The sequence below is a fragment of the Ambystoma mexicanum genome, chromosome 5p (genome assembly GCF_040938575.1).
Source record: "Ambystoma mexicanum isolate Mex_15411 chromosome 5p, UKY_AmexF1_1, whole genome shotgun sequence".
NCBI lineage: Eukaryota > Metazoa > Chordata > Amphibia > Caudata > Ambystomatidae > Ambystoma > Ambystoma mexicanum.
In genome coordinates, this window is record NC_090930.1 from 892,613,073 (window position 1) to 892,632,332 (window position 19,260).

A 19,260-nucleotide genomic window follows, 5' to 3' on the forward strand; every position below is an offset into this window, starting at 1 on the left:
CATTTGAAGTAGGGAGCAGGGCCATCATCTGGCCCCCTACTTTAAAAGGTCTAAAGTTGGCATCTTGATTATAACTGGGCGTATTTGTGCCTGGACTTCAGGAGATGCTTGCAGACTGGGGTACAGAACAGGACCATTTGAGGTTTGGCATTTTGCATGAAATGGGGGGCGTTATGCTGTTCTCCCCAGCTTTCTGGAAGCAGGTGTCACAAAATTCCCTGCCTGACCCTAGAAGAGAGATATGTGGTAGCCAATAGGGCCAGGTGCCACGATCCACTGTGTGACGCTGTGCCCATGGAGGGTTGGGGAGAATCCCCTGGCTACCCCCATAATGCCACAGGCAGGGGGCAAGGACACCTCAGATGGCATGGTAATATGAGGCCATCCCTTGGATGAAGGACATCAGAGGATTCAAGTACTTTTAAACTGTGCCAGTGACTAAAGTTCTCGAGAGTCTTACTGGCGATTTGCCAGCAGAAGCCACGAGTTATAAGACTGTGAGGTGTTGAGCTATGGGAGATAAACCTCAGTGCAGCATGGGATGGTCCTAACTTGATGGCAGACAGATGTAGGCAGGCACAGCAATACATATGTTCTTACTGTTAAATACTCAACCCACCTCTTACCCGTCTCCAGCAACCCCTGCTTACCTGAGTGCTAGATCACCCAGAGTGCACCTTGTGGGAAATTGAGATGGGCAGATAAGGCAAAGGTTTGGATTCCCCAAACCCCCTTGGAATGAAACATGAGGTTATAATAACTATAAACCACACACAGGGAAAGGCAGACAAAGACATTCTGATGTATGGTTCCTTTTGTTTGCGATATACAGAGACTTGCTTTTACCCCAGTACACAAGCAGATTTCACGTTTTTTATATTAAAAAGGTGAAATCACAATAGACAATATGTACACACTCTATACCTCTCCCTAAGCAGTTGCTTAGATTTGATGGCAGAGAGGGGGGGTCATCATCAGAAGTAAGAAGGAACATGTTTGGGGGGGGGGGAGGAGTGAAGGAAAGGGGGGTGTCAATCCCCAAGAAGTGTGAGGTGTGTAAGAGGGTCATGGCTAGGACCATATCAAGGGTGAGGAGGGGAGTTGAGGGGGACCCATGCCCCTGGCTTCCTGGAACTAGATATATACATTGGTTCCCCTTTCTCTGACCCAATACCTAGATTAGCATCTGTCCTAGCCAGGTCTCTCTCTTCTCTTCCAGGTGGTTCTCAGGAGACTCCGGCACCCAGAACGAACCAGACTCCTCAGGCACCTAGGATGGATAAATGTTCCTGAGAAGCAGCACCATTTAGAGAAAAAGTACAGGGCCCCGACAGGAAAGACCCGGCCTGGAGCAGGAGGAATGGATTGGTAACGCAAATGGGAATAGAATAGCTACCGCAAATGGGATAGATACTGCGTTCTATACCGAATTCCCTGCATTTGTGCTGGAATTGCTAGTGCAGTATCCTGACCTAATCACTATGGGGGACTGTAATCTACCAATGAATCAGGTATCTGCTAAACCCATCACCAAGTTACTAGCACTTATGGCCGCCCTGGGTCTCTCCCAAGTGTTATGACCTCTACTCACAATAGCGGCAATATATTAGATCTTATTTTCCCCCTGCTTTACTTACTAATATAGCCAATCCAGTTCCTATAATATGGACAGACCACTTAAATGGTCCCTTTTTCCATTTCTTTAAAAATCCCGCCCACTGTGTCCAAGAAACCTGCTATTTGTAAACGCAGCTGGACTGGGGTCATCAAACCTGAATTAATTATCTCACTACAAACTCAGTGCAGCAGCGTGGGAACGTGCACCCTGTCCACACTGGAAGCAGCTTTTTTAACCACTAATACTCTGGCTCCGGTTAAACTATGCAAACAGCGTAACCGTCCACCTGAACCCTGGTTCTCACAGGGCCTAAGAGAAAGCAAACTTAGCTGCAGGCAAGCTGAAAGGAAATGGCACCAAAGTTACACTCCTGAATTCAAGCTGCTCTATCTGAAAATGCGTGTCGCATATCATTTCGACATAGTAAATGCAAAACGAGTCCACTTTGGTCAGTCGGTAGAGAATGCTATCAACAAACCTAAAGCCCTATTCGACCTTGTCCAATCCCGGTCCACCCCTAAGGGTGGACATAATGCAGTTCCCCCTTCTCAAGAGCTACGCAACTCTATTTCTACTTTCTTTGTGGCAAACATTTCAATTATCTGTGACAACATAAAAACTGATTCCCAGTCGATCACAAAGGTTCTACCCCCAGTTATACCTCCTCCTACAACAGGGTCCTGATCTACTTTTCCCGCCATTTCTCTAATTCTGATGTTCTTTCTGCTATTTTTAAACTAAAAAGTCTGCTTCCCCTGATGCCATACCCCTGGCTCTTCTGCAGGAGTCGTCGGCTGATATAATCAATTTAATCACTTCTGCTGTTAACATCTCTTTCACGACAGGAGTTATACCAGGCCCCCTGAAACATACTTTAGTTATCCCTCTGTCGATCCCGAGTTATTGGCCAACTACTGCCCGATTGCCCTTCTTAATGAAAGTCTTAGAGGCACTAGTGTCTCCTTTTCATTCAGCATTTCTGGAATCCTCGCATTTTTTTGATCCTTTTCAATCAGGTTTTCAGCCTGGCAGAGGCAACGAGTCGTCCTAAACTCGGTTATGGATGACCTGATGTGTATGGTTGATCAGGACGGTGTCAGGGCAGTCCCGTTATTAGATCTCTCGGCTGCCTTCGACACGGTCGATCATGCTCTTATCTCCCGGCTCTCTGAGGCTGGGATTGCTGGCCAAGTGCTGAAATGGTTTATGGCGTTCCTTGCGGATCACTCGCAATCAGTATCTCTACCTCCTTTTCGTTCTGCCACGGTTCGCCTATCCTGTGGCGTTCCTCAGGAATCAGAATTATCCCCTATTCTATTTAATATCTATATAAGATATCTTTTGCTCCTCATTGCTGCACATGGGTTCCGCTTCTACTCTTATGCAGATGATACCCAGATTCTGGTCCGTCTTGACCTAACTAAAGCTGAAACGGCATCTCGCCCCAGGCACTGCCTTGAGGAACTAGGTATATGGATGTCACAGAATTGGCTGAAACTTAACGGAAGCAAAACCAAGGTTCTTGTTGTAGGCACTCCCAGTCCACAATCTTTCTGGACTGCAGAGTTTTGTCCTGTCCTCCATCCCTCAGTCCTCTTCCTTTTCCTGTATCATCCGTACGTAATCGTGGTGTGCGGATCTTGGCCCCACTGACCATGGATGAACAAGTAAGTGCGGTATGCAAATCCGGTCATTTTAAACTTAGGATCCTCCGAAAGGTTCTTCCTTTTATCACGGCTGCAAACCAGGCACCTGTGGTGGCGGCCTAAGTGCTGAGTGTGCTGGATTATTTATTGCAACTCGCTCTACCTGGCGCAACCCGCCCATCTGACAGGACGGCTGCAGCTCCTACAGAACGCTGCGGCCAGATCCATTCTCCACCCTCCATTTGGTGCCCACATGACTCCACTCTGCGTCAGCTGCATTGGCTTCCTGTTGCCCAGCTAATTATGTTTATCTCGATGTGCCTGGTGTGCAGGGCCTTCTATGGTATTGGAGCCGAATACCTGCAGGTTAAATTTCCTCGCTACTTGTGTCCTCCGTTCTCAAGGAACCTGTTGTTTGATGGTGCCCCGCTTTAGACTAGCCTGTAAAGGTGGCCGCTCGTTTTCGGTAGCAGCCGCTAAGGGATGGAATAATCTGCCTCTCCCCCTGCGTGAGACTATCGACCATCTCACCTTCTGGCGGAATCTGAAAACTTTGCTCTTTAAATAGTGTCCTGTTTCCTTTCTGCTTTCCATCTCCACTCCCTCTCTTTAGCGCCATGATACCCTTGGGTGTACGTGCGCTTGACAAATATCAATAACATAACAATATTCTTCCCCATTCCATTCAGGAGCTGAATGGGGGACCCAACATCTATAAAGCAGAGGGAAAAGTGGGCACCAGCCTGATTAATGTGGTTTATATACTGGTAATACTAAATGCTCAATGTATGAGGAGCACTGCAGCAACCCAATAATCACTTTTGGGTGAATATCAACTAAAACCAGTGAGTGAAGTAGGTTCTATGTTCTTTCATCAACAGCTATTTTTACGATGGGTTTTTCTTTTAACAAAACATTTTCACTGAAAAAAAACCATCGGAAAATGTATTTATTTTATTTTTGGGGGGGTCCCCCGCCCCACAATTCCCCCCCTACCCCTCCAATTCCCCCTCTCTCTATTGTTTACTATTCCTGACCCCCCCCCAAAAACGTTTTATGATTTTTTTATTTTTATCACGCTCGTACACAAGTGTTTGAGAGCGCAACGAGGCAAGGGAGGGGAAGAAGGGAGGACAAAACAACGATCTTACTAGGCCCAGTGACATTGAGGGGAGGAGTGGAAGTGCTAAACACGGGATAAAAACAACAGGTAGTGCAGCCAGCAGGTGGCAAGTGCAAGGGTAAAGCGCAGACAGAGGGTGTCTAATAAGTGCATGTAAGGGGACTATAGGGTTGCAGATACAGACCCAAGTGCAAGGATTGCCAGGAGGCAGTGCGGGTGTGAGGCTGGGTGGGTAGGGACCTGTGCCCGAAAATCAGAGGGTAACCAGGTGCCCGGTGACGAAGCAGACAGATCAGCAGGGGAGAGGTAGAGGGAAAGTAGAAGCAAAGAGGAAGGTCTCAAGGTGCTTCCGGAACCGAAGATGGTTCTCCTCAAGTTTCAGAGAGGCAGGGAAGCTGTTCCAGAGGGAGGCCCCAACCCAGGAAAGAGATCTAGCCCCAACTTGTTGCTTGGAGAAGCGACTGACCCAGAGGGAGTTGGAGGTGGAGGATGAAAGAGCTTGGGTAGGAAGGTATTTAAGGAGGGAGAGTTGAAGGTATTGTGGACCCAGGCCCTAGAAAGCCTTGTGGACAATGCAAGGGGTCTTGAATTTAATCCTTGCAGCCACTGGGAGCCAATGAAGAGATTTCAGGGCTGCAGGGATACGATCCCAGGGCTTGGCGCCAAGGACAATTCTCGCAGTCCTGTTCTGGATGAGTTGCAAAGGGCGGAGAGTAGAAACAGGCAGATTTAGAAAGAGGCTGTTGCAGTAGCCCAGCCTAGAGAGAACCAGAGCTCTAGAGACAGTGAGCTTCTGGGGGCGGGAAAGAGGACAGGAAGAATACTTTTGAGGAGGTGCATTTGGCAGTTCGACTTCTTAAAGACGTCAGAGATGTGAGGGGAAAAGGAGAGTATGGAGTCGAAGATGAGCCTGAGGTTCTTAGCCTCACAGGTGGGAGCAGGAAGAGGGCCAAGGGAGGCCGGCCAGAGTGTGACAGGAAAGGAGGGTGCAGGTATGCCAATGAGGAGAATCTCCATCTTACTGGCATTAAGGCAGAGATCATTGGTGGCACACCACTCATGGATAGCAGACAGATAGAGATGAGAGACGAAGAAGAGGTGGCAGAGGGAAGCCTGAAAACGAGCTGAGTGTCATCCGCGTAGCACTGAAAGTTGGACCAGAGAGTGGCAACGCAGTGGGCGAGAGGTGCCAGGTATTGGTTGAAGAGCCAGGCAGAGAGCTTAGTCCCCTGGGGAACACCACAGGTAGAGAGTGCAATAGAGGAAAGGAAGGACCCAACTTGGACCTGGGAGGGTCGATCAGAGATGAAAGAGGTCAGCCAGGCCAGGGCCTGATCGGTGATACCCAGGTTATCACAGAGACGGTTTAGCACGATGGCATGGTTGACCATGTCAAAGGCAGAACAGAGATGAAGTAGGATGAGGACAGATGGAAAGTTATAATCGAGGTTGGAGAGCAGGTCTTCACGGGTGTTCAGGAGAGCAGTTTTCATGCTTTTGGCAGCTCTGACGCCAGACTGATGGTCATGGAGACAACCAATGGAATCGGTGTGAATATTAAGCTGGGATATGGCCAGCTTTTCCAGGAGTTTGCCCAGGAAAGGAGTGATGGAGATCGGGCGATGTAGGTTTCTTGAGAACAGAGTGCAAAAGAGAGTGCTTCAGAAAGGAGGGGGAGGCTCTAAAGGTGAGGAGAGGTTGCAGAAGTCTGCCATAGCAGGAGCAAGAGTGACTTTTTTTTCTAGTTAAAAAACCCATCAGAAAAATAGCCATTGATGAAATAACGCTGTACGGTGAAGCAGACATGCTCGTATTTTTATGGCATGATGGCATTTGAGACTATATAAATTCAATTTATTGTATATGAAGGACTTTTCTGTTTCTAGATTTTATTAGCACTTATAACCATTTGGTGGTGGGGATGCACTGCTGTTGTGAGAACAGCATTGAAGTGAGTCTACTTTTAATCACTAATTTTATACCCACATCTGTCCCACAAACCACAGCCAGGATCCAGGCAAAAAAAATGGGGCAGCTGCATGGGATCAGGGACTAGCAAGAGACTGCCAAAGAAGAGCAAAGACCTAGAAACACTCCCTATCCCTGTTCAACCATTGACTTACTGAATGAACGTGGGCACTGAGAAGAAACAACCACTGGTGACCGCATGGCAAAAATGGAGGCTGGAAAGGTTTAGAGGTCCTTATGAAGCATTCCTGGGGAAGTCTCGCTCATTAAGAGGTTAGCTCAGACAGAGATTGGCCCAGTGTAACAGCTGACTCAGGAAACCAATGGGAGCAGTGATGTGCTTCTAGACAAGAAGGGGGGGGCTACAATAAGCCTGTAGAGTCTGTTGACAGTGAGAGGTGTTTGGGTGAGATTGGCATAGCTGGACAGAGACCAAAAGACCAGAGCGGAGGGTGTAGCAGGTGGGGGAGGACTTGAAGGAGACTTGTGGAGTATTAGAAGAGAATAGGAGGTAAGATGATAGGTCCAAGGTAGTTGTACCAATTTGGCAGTGTGTATGAGAGTGAGTGAGATAGTGATTGATGGCAGTTTCAGAGGGAGAGCCAGGGAGGTGGTTGAGGGTAAATGTGTAAGAGAAAGAGGGTGAGTGAGAGAGAGGGATGGGAGCTAGAGTGGAACAAGTTGAAAGACTGTCAATTGGATGAAAGGTGCACCAGGACAACTAGACTACCCTGCTAGGTCACCTAGAAAGTCCCTGGGGGATTGGGAGTGATAAGGCCATGAAATACCTGGCCAATTAAGTAATTTGACAAATAATGTTAATAGCTACATTTCCATAGAAAAGGCAAAACTGTTGACTTTGTCTTCTTTGGCGCTGGACTGAATTCACAAACTAGAAAAATATAAGGAACATGAAAAAAAGTAGATTTCTTATAATTTAATACAAGTCAATTTTACTTTCTGTTGCTGGGATTTATATGCTAACATTACTTTGGTGACCCGTCTCTCTGGCAGATCTGAAACCGAGTGGGAAGGGTTAGGTTGCAGTGGTCTTCAAGCTGTGTGCCTGGGTGGGGGGGTTGGGCAGAAGATGAAAGATAGCTTTGCTGTTGTGTTGATGCAGACCTTAAGTAAGTTTCTAGGTGTTATTTGTCCGGAGCACCATTGCTGGACTTTGAGCCGGATTTGCCCGGTTCTGGGATCTAGCAAAAAATCTCCCCCAGATCTCAGTTCCTGGAAAATCCATGTGCAGCCTTCAATTGGTTAAGTGGTTTAGTGTGTTCCGACTATAAGGGTGCCGAGACCAGGATTGGAACCCAGGTTGTTAGGACGAGGGGTTGGATACTTAGACACAAGACCACTTGAACGCCTGATCAGGATGCCTGTGAAACCCTTGTTAGGCTTGTACTTTGCCAGAAATATTTAAATACTGTTTTACAGGTTTAAAATGTGTGCATCTTTAATGCTATGTTTTGTATTATTATGCGTTTTTATCACGATCATTGTATTTTCACTACCACTATCATTTTGGTTAGTACGCTCGCATGACTCAACCATTATGTTTTGCTCTTTTGACACTTTATGATTCGTTGATTTGACATTTTTACCAATGTCCCAAGCCGCTTCTGACGATGGTCTAAATGTACATGTGGTTAACCTTTGATTGCATAATTGCGACCTATGTGAAGTTTTGGTGAAACACGATTGGTTGATTTGGTCTATTTAGTCTTCAGTGCGACCTTTCATTGTATTGGTTGGGTTAACATGAAAGAGTTTAGCCCTGATGAAGGACAATTTGGGTCCGAAATGCATTGGCCAAGTGGCATCTGCAAACTAATCAAAAACCAATTGATTTACCATGGAACATGATTGTAATTGAGTATTTTGAACATTTTAAGAGACACACCGGAACTATTAGACTACACAGGGTTCTAACCACTTAGGGGTCTTTAGGGTGTCAAGCCCTCAGGCTATCTAGCCTTGGACCTTTTCCCCCTTCATCTTTAATACTCTGACAGCAACATTATAGGACATTTTCTAGGTGTTTAATCTCGTGAGAAGCAAATTTTTATGGGACTGGGAACAAAAACAAACTCCCGCTGGTGGGAACCCCCAGTAAATAATGTTGACTTCCAGCACTACGAGACAGAGAGGCATTTGCCTCCAGAGGCGAGCTTTGTGTGCTTGTGGTGAGAGAATGCATTGGCTGGGAATGTATGCAATTTAGTTTTAGAGAGGAGTGTTGCACTGTTTGAAGTCTGATGGGAGGAATCTTTAATGTGCCATGTGCAAGGGACGTAGTTTGTCTGTTTATAGAAACTTTTAGAGAAGTTAAGATATTAGTGTGGTAGAGTAGCTTAGGGCTCTGTGGGTGATTTGGGCATCCATTGGATGCATTGGGCATTTGTCTAATACACTTTGCTAATTACATATCTGAAAAATATATCATTGTTAGGACTCTTGCATTATTATCACATTATAAAACTGATTACTGCATTCAGGGGTGTAGACTTTTTATTTCGGGAGGGTTGAGGGGGGGCGTGCAGCGGCTCTCGGGGGTGGAACATAATTGGCAGTACATACTGTTGGAGTGCTCAGCACTCCAACTAAGACAGTGCCTAGTCTGGGATGCCCAATGAAAGCCCTTAATTATGTATTTTTATGACTAGTTCATGAATCTGGATGATAACCCCTTATATAACGCCCCTCTCTTTGAATCCCCCTGACCTCACTGAGCCAAGAAGTAGGTTTGTTTTGCAAATTAAAAGATTTATTTTACAAATTAAACAATATATCACACTTATCAATAAATTAATACTTGATAGCACACTTATGAATATTACAGTGATCAACAATGGATAATATTACACTAGCACACTTTTTTAATTACTTAGGAGTTGGTATAGAGAGGATAAAGTAGCTGAGAATGCTTTTATGGGTTCAAGGAAATGCAATGATGGAAAAGAATGTAGCACAGAAATAACAGATGGTTTCCACAAGAGATAATATGATCACTTTTTCTTTTGACAATTCACTCCCCCCCTATGCAATATAAGGAGATGGAAGGAGAGCACACAATTTTCAGGAATACAAGCAAATGCAATACCAATTCAGTTCCCCCCTAGCAAGTTTAGAGCAACAGGGATGATTCTAAAACACAGGCAAAAATACTTTAAATGTGATTTGCAAAGAAGTGAAAATATGCTAAAAATGATTTTAATTCCCTATAGGAGATTTAGGGTAGGTGATAGCTACTAAAGATTGGTTCAGGTCAACACTATCATTGATTCATGGGGTTGAAACGGATTTCAGCAGTTGCAAACAAAAGACAGCGATTTTGACAGGTGGAGAAATTCGATTCAAATTGCAATTTGCAGCACTTTTTCTGAGGGCGTCGAGCGCGATTACAGAAAAACTAAAGTCGGTTCAGGGCTTGTTGGAAAGCTGAGGATCCTAGCTTTAAAATGAAAGTTAAATCTTGTTCCTAGCACAAGCGGTTCAAAAGATATGGACGATTTTGTGGAGGTAGATTTTCAGAAATTAAATAATGATTCAGAATGGCAAATGACACTTTCACAGGTTTGAAATCACAGAATGAACACAAGATTTCTAGGATGCAGTTCTAAATAGGTGGAAATGGTTTGAATTAGATTATTTTAGACTAAGAGATTGGTTGTGCACAGTTCTGGCTGAGTACTCGCACTATAAATTTGAAATAGGCCGTCAAGGTCTGGTCAGGTTTGGCCTTCACTCGCCACGGACGGTCTCTGGTTCTGCTCACAGCGATCTGGGTCTGCTATCGGCACTGCACAGCGGTCTGGTCTGGTCTCTGGTTCTGACAAAGGTTCTTGGCACTGCACAGCAGTCTGGTCTGGGTCTCTCTGGATACAGCACTGCTTTCTGGGTTCTGGCACAGGGTTCTAGCAAGAATCAAACCGCACAGCCCGGCTGTTGAATAGTTTGCAAAAGATTTTGAGGCCTGCTGAAAAGGATTCAGCTTGTGGATTGGCCCCTCTGCTTCAAGTTCTGGAGTCTGAATTCTAAGTTCTGGTCTCTGGATCTGTCTGGATTTGAAGTCTGGAGTCTCCCGGCAAAGCGCTTCGCATGAAATCAGTTTGAAGTGAGAAGTGAATGTCCCTACCTGGGTTTCAGTGGTCCTTTTTATGTCTTTTGAAAGTGGGTGGGAAGGCTGACTTTCTATGCCCAACCCTCTGAAGATCCTGATAGGTTAGCAGATGTTCTGTGCTCTGACTGGAGAACAGAGTTGCGAGTCGTCCGGTGTCATTTTTATGCCATACAGAAAGAACACTCCCCTTGTCACATCTATTTTTGATCCAAATGCGTATTTATCTATGTACAATTTTTCTAATATTATATGTCCAGTTAACATATTTTCTGTAGCACCAAACCATCCGATCCCTGTCTTTGTAAGATGTGTCCACTTCTGACAGAATTCTGCCCTTTTCATCCAGAACACAACCTCTAAACTTTTCCAGAATTTACACAAATGTGCGCAAGGAATATGGGCATCAGATGATGAAGTGTCAGATTTTTAACATACAGACACTTGGAGTAACACCCTATTTTCCGCTACTACTCCCCAGAACATACCACAGAGTCCTAACACCTCCTAAAATGTGCACAGAAAAATCACAGGAATAATGACATTATTTACATAATTTTGACATTTCCGTACTATGAATTATCCATCTTTTTAAAATTATGCTCTGGCCCAGATGGGTGTGGTTTAGGTTCCAAAGCACATGGGGAATTTCTGTCTGTCCCCGCCTCCAGCTCAGGTGGCTCCCAGAGGCAGTGCCCCTCCCATTTCCTTCCAAGAGGAAGCCATTTACGACCCCTGATTTAGCATTTGTCTGAGCCAAGGAAAGTTCAATGTTCTGTTTTCCTGCAGCCCCAGGTACCCCTCCCCTAATTCAATCAGAGAGGTGTAATCTCCTTTTGGTAGGGGCAGGAGAAGAAAGGCCAGGCCTGGGAATGCAGTTGCTGGGCAAGTTTCAACTCCTGTCGGGGTAGTTGCCGGGCAGAATTCAATCTCTTCAAGCCAGGCTTCAGCTAAATGTCACGTTTGTTCCAGAAAATCAAACTTACAATTTTTACACATTCAGCTAGAACGCTGATTCCAAGTTCAAAACTATGACATTTAAACAGTTGCAACCTATGTGACACTCAAAAGTAGGTCACTCATTTATTTTAAACATTTCGATTTTAGTGGTTTAAAATCCAATTTCACTTAAGCTGCTGACATCCACAGCTCAGCCAGTTTTGTTATAAACATTGTTCTAGGCTCTTCATCTTTCCAGATTGTGTATGCACACAAGACTACATTGTGCCAAATGTCTGCTGGTGTTCAGTGAGATTTTTGAATATCTTGCAATGTTTGAAATAGGCTTTTTGAGCTTGCATTTCAGAGAAACAAGTGTGATTTCAAAGCGCTTTTTGAGCTAACAGGCACTGCTGTTTTTCCTTTGGCACCACGTTTCACTCATGGCGCTTCTGGCCCATCACGCTCGCACTGGTGGGTGGCAGGTCAGGCGACCATTTTGGTGTGTGCAAAACTGCGCGGTTTTCCTGGATTCTGGCACAAATGTGGGCTTTTCGGCCATCTTGGATTTTCTAAACCCACAGCACCAAATGTTGTAGCATAATAATTAAAACATGGGTCGATACACCTGACAATATTACTCAAGGACCCCTAAATTTGAGGAAATACTGCGGGCCTCCGTGTAAGCATTTTTCCAGATGTGTAAAGCCTGATCAAATACAAAACACAGAGACTTTCTTGTGCAAAGAAAGACCCGTAAATCCACATGCTTCATTTGATATGTCCAACTCTGATGAAAAACTTCAGAGGGATTAGTAAATGGAGGAGTCCCCCGTTTAAAAGTTCTCAAAACAGTAGGCGTAATGCCATGGCCAGCCCTAGGCATGGGCAGTCTGTGCTGTCACCCAGGGCCCTTGCATGCACGACCTACCACATGTTTACTAACTTAAATAGTGTCATCTAGAGGGGCTGCACTGCCTCCAGGCCCATTTTCCTGCCTGTTGCATCTCACCCTGAACCTCAAGTGAGGCGGTGCTGTCACCGCCTCCTCCCCCATAAATCTCTACAGACATGACAAGGCATTTAAAAGGGAATTTATAAGTGATGCTTCCTACATGTAAACTTTGTTTTTCTCCAAGACGTTTAGTTTAATTGTTTCAGTGATACGAACTATAAAAAGGGGGCTTTTTATTCTGAAGGCACATACACAGCACCAGTTAGCTAGCTAAATCTGTGCCTTCGTGAAAGTCTGCAAAAATGACCCGTCTCCCTTATTTTCATGTGTGTTTATCCGACTAACTAGGAAGCGTTTATTATGTTTTTGTGGAATGTCGCATTTTCTTCACAAACATGAAAAATGCCTTTGTCCAAAGATGAAAAACAACCAGGTAATATTAACACAAATTATCTTTTTAGTGAGCCTTTAAATATTGAAGTAAATCACTAAAAAAAAGCTGTATTTGTTTTGTCTTGGACTGAATTGGATTCTGGTATTTGTAGTCTTATATTCAACATGGGGGGAAAACAGTCATACTCCTTTTGCTTAACGTGTTTCTATATGGCTTTATATACAGGCTTTTTATGGTGTGTGTTCTTTCCACATCACATCTTTAAAAAAAGGATTGGTGAAAGCCAAGCATATATCTACCAGCTGCAGCAGGGAAGATGGAAGGTCAAGGGCCTATATTTCAGAGTGGTCTGAAAATCTTGGGTTCACCATTTAACTTTTATAGTTGATCCTGAGAAAATCCTTTTATCTCATTGCCCCATATGTGCCCAAATTAGAAATCTCTATAAGTTACTAATTTCACACTGTTTGCTACTGTTAAAAGCCTAACTCATGTTATTGCACAATATATTATTTTAACCATGAAATGATTTCGCATCAAAGTCTATGTAGGCTTCAGGGAAACATCTTTCAATCCAACTTTCATGAGCCTGTTGAGTTTCAAGGACTAATTTTACTCTATGATGCCGTTTTCTGTAATGTCAAACATATGCAAATTAGGGGGCCAACCAGGGCCTTAAAAATCCTAGGGCCGGTCCTGCTTAACCCACCCACCTCCAGCTCCCCGTAGACTTGTAGTCCAAGTTTTATAATGGGAAAAGTGGAACTACAAATCCAGAATGCAAAGGGAAAAAACAGGACCTTGAGAATGGAATGAATGTTGACAACTATGCGTTTGTGTGGGGCACCTGCCTACCCCATGTCGCAGTAATAAAGATACAAGTTGAACAATCGTCTTGTTTGCAGTGTGGGAACAAGCAATGAACTGCAGTGCACCCAGGGGTGACTTTTTCCTTAGCAGCAGAATGAATGAAATGCCTACAGGTCAGCATCTGCCGCCTCCCAAGGCACTTAAATTGTGCATTTACATTTGGCTTGTGTTACCTGCGTGTCTGGGTACCAGCTGCTGAGCAGCCCCTGCACAAGCGAGCTGCCCGGCCAGAGGGGGTAAACAAACTTATCTGAAGCTGTCAGTGCGCTGACAAAGAGGAAAGAATGGCAGAGCCAGGTAGCAATTTAAAAGGAAGTCAAAACAGCGAGCAAAGGATGTCGGAGGGGGCCCTGATTTGTGACAGGCCTGTTTACTCTGGCGCCCGGGCTGCTGAGGCAATCAGTGCACTCCGGTGCCTGGGGATGGGGAGGAGGCCGGGGCTGCCCCTGCCTCCTCCTCGTCGTCACAGAGAGGCTCCTGCGGGGAGGGAGGGAAGTGCCTGCGCGCCGCGGACCAAAGCCGCACATGGGAGCGGGGAGCATGTGAGCACACACTGCGTGCCTTCGTCCCCTCACCCACCCACCCACCTGGAGCTCGCTGGGACCTGTGTGTGAGCTGCCCGCCGCGTTCGCGTTGTGTACGGTCTGCTGCCGTGGGGCACCTCTGGGCTCTTGGGCGCGCGCGCCGCTTCCCGGGATTGTGTCCTGTCTGCCCGCCCGGATTACCCTGCTTCCTGCCTGGGCGGCGTGGGGTCCTTTCTTCCTGTCGGCTGAGAGAGAGAGTCTGAGGGGGCTCGCCGCCAGCCAAGGCTGCAACCAAAAAGGTAACCCGCAGTGCAAGACCAGGGCACGCCCGGGAGTTCCTGGACCCACTTTCCACTCCAGCGTGCGTTCACCGTTTTCTTTCTGGGAGATGTGGGTGTCACTTTAGCTACTTCCGGGAAACTTGGGGGGGTGGGGGGCTGTAGTTGTAATGTTATATGGAAGAACATTTGAAGCATTGTCAATGTCGTCTATGGAGGTTATGCGACGTTTTTAAGATTTCTGCCAGCCATGGCGTTGTTTTGTTTATTATGTGCACGTGAAGCTCATTAGTGGCGTATGTTTGTCATGATAGGTCATAACGTTATACCCCCCCAATGTCATCGGAATCATCCGCACTACACAACTTGCATTGAACATTAAGTGACTGATTTTTTGAAGGGGTTCAACCAGAACGAAGTTAATTCCTATTTATATATAATGCCCAAATGTTTGATATTTCTCCCTAGATATTTTTAACACGTTTTGTAAGGATTTACCCGACTACGTCAGACAGCTGCTTAATCTGCTAATTGCTAAACCTTCTAGACAAGTCTGCCCCGCCTCTTCAAAATACCAGTGACCTGTGCGTTTAAAATTCGCGTCGCCTCTCGGCGGTATCAATTTTAAACTTTCGCCCCCTGGCAACGCCGCCATCGCCTGCCCAGTGCCCACATCGCGCACTTCTGAGCGAGGCTTTGATTCCGCCCCCCCCCCGCGGCGGGTTTAATCTTGCAGAGAACGTGAGTTCCTGGTCGAGATAAGAGCGGCCGGAAAGTGCAACGTCGCGGTTGGGACGAGGGCACAGACTCGACGTGGCAAGCAGCCCTGCTTCAAGCATGCCACCCTCTCCATGCAGCTGCGTTAGCACTGGTGCCAGTGTGCGCAGGCTTTGCAGGGGTGCGCAGAGGTTTTGTTCGCGAGGCGGACGCGGGGATTTGTTGTTTTGTCATGTAGAATCAGTGAGGTCAAAGGTCAAGATGCGCTGCGAGACCATATTCACTGCAGCAGTAAATAATGTTCTCAGCCTCCCAGGTGGGTGCGCGCGAGAAGAAGCCTGTTGTTTGAGCTCTCGTGCCACCCTGCTTGAAACGGCTGCAGATGTGTATTGTGTGCTCTCTCTGTATATTATTAGAGCACTTTTGGGGGGAGACTTATCTGTAAACTTCTCAGAAGGCTACTCGGTATTTTCCAAAATATAGTGCTGGCAATTATGGGGGCGGGGGGACTAGGGTCCTCATTACAGAGGAGAAAGCAAGACTGAGCAGTTTCACCGGCAGCGTTTGACCGATTTAATAAAGAGCGTGTTTTTGACGGCAAAGAAGCGGTTGCCTGTCTGTGTGCCGATGAAGCCCATCGCCCAAGACCCCGTCTCAGCGAGGCTTCGAATTTAATAAGGTCCCTTTGTATTCAGGAAGGGTTTTCCTGAGCACTGCGTGCAGGCACTTCACACAGAGCCCTGGCGAATGCTGTTGACCTAAGTATTCTCTCCAATGTCTGCCCCCCACATCCTCCCTGCATGTGGGGTTTCTGCGGGGGAGGGGGGTTGGGGGAATGCAGTGTTTATGTATCTCCCCCCCTAGGGTTACAAATCCCCAGCTTTTCTTGGACATGAGTTGGAAGAGTACATTATAACCTCCTAGAATATTTAGGGGAATGGACTAAGCTATTTGCACCGTTTGTGGTTTGCTCCTTTTACATTTTTTTTGTTTTTAAAGTCGCAATTTCCATGCGACCATTCCCCCCCGGGCACTAGTGAGAACACACTCGTGCACTGGCGACTCGGCTGGCAGCTGCAGGAACCATCACACGCCTGGAGCGTGATGAAGGGCGACAGCCTGTGTGTTTGTCTCTCTGGCTCGCTGGTTTGTATACTCACAAATTAAGAATGATATAACGCACTGCTTATTTATTGTGCGAACGCCGGTGCTCTTTTGTACTCACTGGGGGTTTTGGAAGACAGAGGTGGTGGAAGTATGTTTTTATTCCTGGTGGCCAGACTGCACCCCCCCCCCCCCCATTCCCACTGCTATATACACTCGCACATTACCTCACGTCTGAGGGAAATTATCTATCACTGGCCAGTGGCCCGCGCTGAGGGGGCACCCCGCAGCAGAAAAGCGGGGGCCAGTAACCTGTGTCCCAAGGGGGACAAGAGCAGGGAGACGGACACAACACCGGCTGGCAGAGCACCAGTCAGCGTGTTTAGGCAACAGTAACACAGCACCCCCTTCTCCACCCCCCAATCCCCCTCAGACTCCACGAGCCAGGTAGGATGAGGGGGCAGGGGGGAACAGCACCAAGGTATAGGAATAACGAGGTGACAAGCACCCAGGGCAGGGGAAGCCAGAAACGCCCAAGTAGGAACAAAGGAGCACCCACAGGTGCCAGGTGCTGGACAAGCCCCCATGCAGGCAGACGAAGCCCAGGGCTAGTCCCTTTTCAATTTAAGGAGCTGCAGAAGCAGCCAGAGGGTACATTCTGTTTGGGACCCTGCACGGGGCACCAAACAAGTATAACTGCATACGCAGTTTACTTTTTCTTTCCCCAAAGACCCTCCCACCCAAGAAAAAAGAAGGGAAAGAGACGCAGGGCCACGTACGGGCCCCACATAGTTGTGGGAAAAAGAAGGCGGCTGCACGAGCCAGAGGGCGCAACCTCTGGACCTCGTGCCCAAAAGTATACATTATGTAGTATTACTATGATTATGATTGTTTTGTGTATTATTACGTAATGTGCAATAAATTACCCACAGCCTTTTATTGCCAACACTTACACAATGTTTCATGTGGTACTTGGGGAGAACAGGGGGGGTCTGACAAAAACCTCTTGGGTTCACCAGTTATTGAGTTTTGCCTGGGGGAAACGGCGTGAAGGTGCTAGAAAGGGGATCTGCAAGGCGGCACACAGCCTTCCCTTCCGACCATTCACGCTTCTTCTCTTGGCCTTCAAGAGTTTGGAGCATACACTGGATTCACCAAGAGTTTTCCCGCTGCACACCGTCGCTGTCTGATTAGCAACAGCCAAAGAAGGCAGAAGTTTGACATGCACTTGAGACCCATTCTCCCGCCACTAGACCCATAATGCCCAGCGAGCAAACTATAAATGACACCTCCCCCGCTGCTCCTGCCAAGATGGAAAGGCAAAAGACCATTGAACATGGTCTTTATAAATGCCTTCTTGGCGGGGGTGCTGCTTGTCTGTGTGCTCATGCCACCTTTTGCCATGTCTCTTGCTTGGCTTTGTCAAATTGGTTGCGTATAACCATGGTACTGGATGCAAGCAAGGGGCATGGAGGGGGAGAGTCGGGGCTTCCTGGAGGCCAGCCAATAGCAAGGTACAGAAGGGGTGGCCAGGGCAGGTGATGGTGTGGAATGTGAGGGTGCAAGCCAGTGGGGCGCGAGCTGGGCCTGTTCAGGAGCCTGGCCGGCATTTAAGCAGCCTGGGGCTGCAGGCCGGTCAAGTGGGTTGCAGTGCATGGACTGTTGGGGTACAGGTGGGGGCAGGTGCAAATGGTTATTGCCCTCCCACCTCCAATGGGCATCTCAGTGGGGTCGGTGATCGCTACATTTGGGGAGGGCAGACCCGTACAGATGCTTTTGGGGGGAAAAGGGGCATTGGGAGGGCATGCCGGGGTGAGGGACAGTGGAGGTCCCAGCACAACCAATGTCGGATGTGGGGGAATTCTGCAGGGGTTGGAGCACGATCCGTGGCACCAGTGCCCAACATTGCACCATCATTAATGAATGAGGGGGAACAGGTGCTGGGGTGCCATCTGCAGTACCAGTATCCCCTGTAGCACCACCAACCGGGAGTACATCCAGTGACGTGAGGGCGGCACCTGTCCCTGTCTCACCGCAGCACAAAGTTTGCTCACTTGGCACATTGCTCTGAAAGTGGAAGGAGAAGATCAGGCAAGGGAAGTTTGTGGATTTGTTCTGCTTGCACAGCACTCGTTGGAGACGACAAGAACGAAAAAAAGGTGGAGGGGAAAGATTGGAAGGTCCCTGTGCACAAGACCATTGTAAATTGGGCAAAAGGTTTTTCTATATTTTCGGAGTTCTGTGGGAAACATATATCCTGAGCTTCATCCCTAACTATTGGCATATTTACACTTGATTCTGTCCATATATGTGTGTGTGTGTGTGTGTGTTCATGGTGCTTGGCTGATGAAAGATTCAGGGTACCAAAGCGGGCAGTATTAACTTGGACTGGGGCACGATGGTAAAACCACACACCGTGAGGTTTGGGGGGCCAGAGTTTTCCAAGTTTGCAGTCCTTTCGAGCAGCATCACAAACAGCTGAGGAAAAGGGTACATGTTCAACAGAAAAGTCTGTATACGAGCAGCTTGCAAATGCACACGTGCATTCTGTGGGGATAGTGGACACCCAGGGATGAACTGCCTCAAGTGGGCAAAAGAGAAGGAGAATAAGTATGGGCAAGTTGTTATTGGGTGGTGCCCCTGAGTCAGAAGGGCTGCTCTCACTGGTCCGGACAGACTTGTAACAGGTGTGGGCAAGTGAATATCCTAAAGTTGCCAAAGCTTTGATTTTGGTGAACCGTTTCTCTGTTGGTTTTTGGAATCTGGCTCAGGGTTTGCCCATTACGTATGTGCCAACGAATGAATTGGGCATCAGCCCTTAGGCAACTGGAATTGGTGAAGAAAAGGTAGCAAAGGGCATTGGGGAGTGTGGCAGGCCCTTTTATTCACTCTGTATGTCTATTTTACATGTTCCCCTCAGGTCCTGGTACCTAATAAAGAGCAAGGAACAGTCGACTGATCCATAACTTGACGTCCCAAAAGGGGCATCACTGAACGCCAT

The 19,260-nt window shown here is 47.1% G+C and overlaps 1 protein-coding gene across 4 annotated transcripts in view; it reads left to right on the forward strand.

The window, feature by feature from the left end:
* Nucleotides 1-19,260, forward strand: part of TNS3 (tensin 3) — a 1,168,488-nt gene that overhangs the window by 277,927 nt on the left and 871,301 nt on the right. The window contains exon 1 of one of the 4 annotated variants that reach the window (XM_069613338.1): nucleotides 14,108-14,459. The exons of the other annotated variants lie outside the window; for them this stretch is intronic. The gene's annotated coding sequence lies outside the window, so the exon portion shown is untranslated. Of the gene's footprint in view, nucleotides 1-14,107; nucleotides 14,460-19,260 lie in introns of those variants that run through there. 4 annotated transcript variants of the gene reach the window in all.